A 6,882-nucleotide genomic window follows, 5' to 3' on the forward strand; every position below is an offset into this window, starting at 1 on the left:
AGTTAGACGATAAAAAAGTTTCGGTAAGGAAATGTAGAAGGTGAGGAAAAGGATGGGGGTTAGGGAGAGTGACGGTAAGAAAAGAGATGAGAATGAGGAAACGAGTGAGGAACTAGAAATATATAAAGGAAGAAAGGAAGAGAGAGAGAAAGGGAGAGAGGGAGTTATCTTTGGATTCATCTACGAATCAATATGGCTATAGTAGGAAATTATACAGAACATCATAATCATAAATAAAATATCTATTCAGCTTGAAGAATAAGAGAGAGAAAGGGAGAGAGGGAGTGATCTTTGGATTCATTTAAAAATCAATATGGAAAGTAGAACATTATAGAGAACATTATTAAGCATAAATCAAATAAATGAATATTACCTCTCTTGGGTGCATCATTATCATATTCCTTCATATGGAATCTATTATATTCTAAACATATTATTATTATATCAGGATAGGATTTAATGAGAATAATTACCCATCCGTCGTAATGCAATTATATTCTTTCGTAGCAAGTTTTATTCAAATATGCTCATATCAGTATCAAACATATGCTCATGTGTAATGCACTTATTCTTTCCTAGCAAGTTTTATTCAAATATGCTCATATCAGAATCAAACATACTTGTCTTTGTATTAATAATAATCACATATGGGCAATAGGTACTTGTCAAAGGACAACTTCTTCTTTCTTCATTCAAAAAAAAATCATCTCCAACACTCTCTTATCTTCTTGTGAAACAAGGCTAAAAACCTTTGTTTCTCTCTCTAAGGTTCACACCTGCCTAATCCCTACAAACAAAGTAACCATACAAGCTTGAAAATAGCTAAATATAGGCTTTAAATCAAGACGATTTTAACTTCCTTTCCATATTGAAGACCAAATTCTTACAAAGTTGAAGCTCTTGAATATTCCTTGTGTGAAAACTGAGCTTCTCTAATTCAACAAACCTCTTGTCTACAATAGGAGGCTTCAAAAATCCAAGTAACTGTAATTTTTTCTTGGATGTAATTACCTTGAATTTTTTATATATCAAATCTTGGATGTAACTCTTTCTTACCTTGAATTTTTTATATATCAAATCTTAGAAATTAATTAATTTCTATGAATTGGACAATTAGTTTCCACATATAAATTGAATTAAAATACACATTTCACTCTTGTGATAGGGGTGAAGATATGTATTTTTTCCACATAATTGGGTATTTTAATTAAGGAATTAAATTGGCAAAGTTGTGTGACTCAACACCATTATATTAATGCACAAAATATAAAATTTTTGGATTATATATAGGATACCTTTGTGCATGTGTGATGTGCACAAATGTGTAATTAATGTCAAGGATGTTTTATGGTTTTGTGCCATGGATTTGCCACATGGAAATTGGTTAATTGTAAGACTTTTGGGGCATGGTGGAGAGGGGAAGCTCTTGTCAAATTTACACAAAATACCATGCATTATTTTTTAAAACTAAAGGGAGGACTAAAGATTAATTTCTTATGAAATCTTGGGTTTAAATAAGATCATTTATACATTAAAGGGAGGGTTAAAGATTATTTTTAAAAATTCAAGGTAGGATTAAAGATTGATTTCTTATGAAACCTTGGTTTTAAACAAGATGTTTTATACATAATAATTATCAATTGTAATTGTCAAAAAATGGAAGCTTCTTTGGTGAACAAATTGAACATAGACGCACTGCATGGGACAGGACATGGGTAATCCCATTCCAACAATCTCTTAGGCCATCGTGGGTGTGGGAGGTGTGTCCCATTCACAACCATAAATGGTTTTCATGGATCATATAGAGATAAGAGATCTTTATCAGCATTAGGTGCAAAGATTTGTTGCCTAGGATTGCTCTTAGCAAAGCAACGATGGTATACTCATCATTTAGGGAAGTTTAGATCCTTGGTTTCCTACCCTCTTTTCACTCTAGAAGTGTATTCTATGGAGAAGAAGGGGGTGTGCATAGAGAGGAGGAGAAGTCGGTAGGGAGACAAAAGGGTGTGCATAGAGAGGAGGAGAAGTCGGTAGAGAGAGAGAGAGAGAGAGAGAGAGAAGGGGGAGGGGGAGGGGGAGGGGGAGAGAGAGGGAGGGAGAGAGAAAGAAAGAGAGGGAGAGAGAGAAAGAGAGAGAGAGGTAGGGAGAGAAGACAGAAAGACAGAGAGAGGGGGGGGAGGGAGAGAGAGAATGAGAGAGAAGAGAGAAGAAAGGGAGAGAGAGAGAGAGAGAGAGAGAGAGGGAGGGAGAGAGAAGAGAGATGGAGAGAGTGATAGATGGAGAGAGAAGAGAGAAGAGAGATGGAGGGGAGGAGCTGGGCCAGGTGGTGGTGGTGGTGGAGGGGAGGAGCTTCTAGCCATGGCTAGAGAGAGATATCCAAGAGAGAGAGAGTTGGACACTAGAAGCTCCTCCGTAAAGCTTACTTATTGCCCATCCCCGGTTTATAGCATCTTTGAAGTAAATCATATACATGTGTTAGATGCAGCAACAAGTGTTTTTGTCCTTCAATTTGTGGACAAAGAAAGGAACTATGCTGTGACCAATATAGACATGAAGATTCAAAACTTTGAACGACAGGAAAAAATCATTCTGCACATTGAAAGCCACAAGATGCGTATTACAACAAACTGTCTCAAGAAAAGAGCATGCTAAAAAAAACTATTGTTTGTCACACAGACAAAGGACAAGTAGCACATCTTGTATGCTTTGAAGCACATGACATGCTTTCAAACTGTTGTATGTCATAAACAAAGCATAGACAATGCTCTTGTAGAGCGAGCACTTCATATGAGCTTTGAAGTACGTGAAGCGCATCATATATAATTTAAAGCACATAATTGTATGCTTATATGCTTTGAAGCACATGACATGCTTTGAAACTATTGTATGTCACATATGTAAAGCACAAATAGTACATCTTGTATGCTTTGAAGCACATGACATGCTTTAAAACTGTTGTATGTCATAAACAAAGCATAGACAAAGCTCTTGTAGCACATCGAATGAGCTTTGAAGTACATGAAGCACAAAGAGTCTGTATAGATAGAGCATAGGACAACACAATATATATGGTTTAAAGCACATAATTGTATGCTATTCAACACATGCAACTGGTTCTAGTCATACCAGCACATGGCAATGTGCTTGGTAGCACGTGAAATTGGCATCATTGTGCTTTGAATGTTATGGAAGTGCTAATTAAAGCCAATGCAAGTGCTAAAGGCTAAAAACAAAGCTCATCTAGCGCATCATATGTGCTTTCAAGTACATAAAGACTACAAATAGAGCACATGAAGAAGGTCAAGCACACACGGACATGTGCTTTTAGTATAGGTCATAGTAGAAAAACTTGCCTTTTACTCATCAAAGGAGATGGACAGGGTGAACAACGTAGTCTTTTCTGCCAATCCGTTTTGATGGCAAACATCTTTCTTGTTAGGTGAACACCCAGGTATGCTCTATCCAAAAGTTGACCACCAAGTCTTTGCTTGCACAATCTAACTTGCTTGAAGGGTGGTGTCGTGCACAAATCCAGTGGTGGTTTATTGCCACCAGTGGTGGTTTATTGCCAACATCATCACATGTCAGTCTATTTTGGGCTTCATATAGGTTTCTAGGATGTATATCCAGCAATTTGGAGGCCTGGTGACCTGTGGAGACATTGCACTCACCAAATAAGTTAGTGCACTTCTCTTAATGAATAGTTCATCGCCCGATTTTGAATTTTTTAGCAATTGAATAGACTCTTTGAGAGCAAGCAAATTTTCACCTGCATGTTGCTCTTCCATATATCTTGAAATATGTGAGTCACAAAGAACTTGATGCATAATCTCTGCCCCCGATTTCTTCCCAAAACATGACAAATGCTTAACTATGCTAACCACAATCTTCTCCGTTGTTTTTCTCTTCATAATTTCCTCACCAATCTTCATTTTTTTTTAAAGTTATCCCTATGTTCTCGTTTTCTATCTATTTCCCAGGCTCTTATCACTTTCCTTTCTGGGGATCCAAATGGCAAGAGTGAGGTAGCAATGTCACCGTTATGGGCAATATGTGGGATGTCTCTTAAACACCTTACTTGATCACCATGCTGCTATGTCTACAATCGAGCTAGTTGGATCTCTGAATCTTCTAGTGTTTGTTCATTAGTGGTGCATCCTTGGCTCCTACTACAACCAGATGAACTCATGAATCAATAGATTGAAACTCGTCAATGTCACCGCTATGGGCAATGTGTGGGGTGTCTCTTGAACACCTTGCTTGTTGATCACCATGCTGCTCTTGTCAAAATTACGCAGCGGAAATGCAGAAGAGCAATGGCACACAAGGGAGAGAGAGAAGAAGAGAGAGAAGAGAATGCTGAATATATTATCAGAATATTTGAGAGACACAGGAGAGACCCGCGAAGGCACGTGTGTACCCGTGAGTAGGAACTCCACCTATCTCCTACACACCTACCAAGCACTTTGAAGGAGACAAAACCCTTGATGTTCCCTTGACCAAGCCCTTGAAGAAACCGAAAACTTGGTGATAATTATGGAGGGCTGGCCCCCTTTATGTAGGGGCCTTAGGGGCTGGTCGGCCAGCCCCTATAGGCCTGGTCGGCCTGCTGGCTCAGCCCGACCAGCAACATTGCTGGTCGGCCAGCTTGGTCCAGCCCGACCAGCTGCCTCTGGTCGGCCAGCAGCCCTACTAGCCGGCGCTCCTACCCGCCGCCTTCATCCAGCCATGCTGCCCGCCATAGCCTACAGCCCGCTGGCCTAAACATGCTATCCTGCTCATGGACAGCAGCCCAACAGTGCCTACAGTCATCAAGACATGTGATCTCTCCCCAATATAAAGAAAACATGGAGTATCCTCTCTCTTGGGCGGGCACACCCACATAGTAGCCCTCACTCATCTATCTAGGAGATGACAATACTGTTAACACCCCCTCTCAGCTCCTGGATACAGCACCAAGACTCGGGAGCTGGAGTGAGCATAGAATGGCTGATGAAGAAGCTTCTAGTCTCGAACACACCGAGACACCACGTGTGGCCTCATGGTGTTGCCCGGGAACAAGCTGGGCACCCCTGACATGCTTGTGTCACACCAAAACACGAACCGAAGTCTTCCTCTGGTACCGCTTCAAACCCTTCCGAGAGAACAAGGGCATACTTCAGTCTCTATGGTCCTCGAACCTCTTGCACCTGCTGCACCTTGATGATTACCATCCACTGACATCCCTTAGATCCAAGTCCCCCTCTGAAGCTCTGCCTGCTCCAGATTAATGGTTCCAAAGAAAGTGTTGCCCCCTCTGAAAAGAGAGCTACTTGTCAAGCTCACCTGGATGCACACGCCTTCCATCCGTCTAGTCTGACAAAACCTGATGTCAATCTCACCTAGATGACCAATCCTGTCACCCGTCCAGTTGACAAATCCTGATGTCAATCTTACCTAGATGAACAATTCTGTCACCCATCCAGCTGACAAATCTACACCTCTCTATCAAGGAACCTGTATCCATATCCTGCCCTGTTGTGATGGGACTTCGCTACTCACACACCCCATGAGTCACCCAAACACGTGGCAACAATGAAGCTCTTTGGTGTTGACGTTGACACACAACAATTGGCAAGCTCCCAACCAATTGTTCAAAGTGTCACTACACTCTGCTGTCATACGGGCACATCCCGGAATCCACCAGGATCAATGTAACCTCGCCAAGCAAAGTCTATCCACAGGTTCCACAGGAGTCGCAATCCTGCCTGTGCCAATGAGTTTTAACGGGCTGACTCATACACCATAAAGCAGCAAAATTCCTGAATGGCTGGGTACCGCCATCAGTGATATACCTGTACAGTCCATCAATGACCATCTCAAGGCCATACTCCATGTGCCATACTACTGGAGGTTCCCAGGCCTCCCAGTCCATGACCTCAACAGGAACAACCTGTACATGATCCTCGGCCTCCTCGACCAATACACATGCCTCCAACGGTTCTTCCAAGGCATGAAAATCCTTCGCCTGAACCTGCTGTATAGGAAGCAAACCGTCGCTTAGGATGCCAAGTGCCGGAGACTCCACAATTGTGGTACAAGTCCCCTCTGGAACATCGGTCTCATCTGTCTCATCAACCTGATCCTTCACCTTCTGGTCACGCAACTCCTGCTCTGTCTCGTGGCAACTCCAAGATCCTGCGCATGGCTGCTCCCAAGTGTTGTCCCAAAGACTCCACAAAACGCAGCCAACTCAAGCTCCTCCCCTTGCTGAAAAACAGCCCTGAAGAAACCCCCTCTTGGTGTCGAGACACAGGTCCAAGTGGCCCTCCTGCTTGCAAGCCCGCAAGACATAGGTCCACCACTCAAGTTGCTGAAGAAAACCTCCGATCTCTCACACAGCAAAACTCTCCTGAGCAAAACACAGATCTCAAGGTAATCTCCAAGGCTGGACAAGCCGCCTAATCACCTCCTGTCGTTTGCTCCGCCTCTTTCTCCATACGCCAAAGCTGGTCCCGAGATCAAGCCACCTCGGGCTCTGATACCATGTCAAAATTGTGCAGCGGAAATGCAGAAGAGCAATGGCACACAAGGGAGAGAGAGAAGAAGAGAGAGAAGAGAATGCTGAATATATGATCAGAATATTTGAGAGACACAGGAGAGACCCCGCGAAGGCACGTGTGTACCCGTGAGTAGGAACTCCACCTATCTCCTACACACCTACCAAGCACTTTGAAGGAGACAAAACCCTTGATGTTCCCTTGACCAAGCCCTTGAAGAAACCGGAAACTTGATGATAATTATGGAGGGCTGGCCCCCTTTATGTAGGGGCCTTAGGGGCTGGTCGGCCAGCCCCTATAGGCCTGGTCGGCTTGCTGGCTCAGCCCGACCAGCAACATTGCT

The sequence above is a fragment of the Cibotium barometz genome, chromosome 4 (genome assembly GCF_041138505.1).
Source record: "Cibotium barometz isolate CiBa-2024 chromosome 4, ASM4113850v1, whole genome shotgun sequence".
In the NCBI taxonomy this organism is placed as follows: domain Eukaryota; kingdom Viridiplantae; phylum Streptophyta; class Polypodiopsida; order Cyatheales; family Cibotiaceae; genus Cibotium; species Cibotium barometz.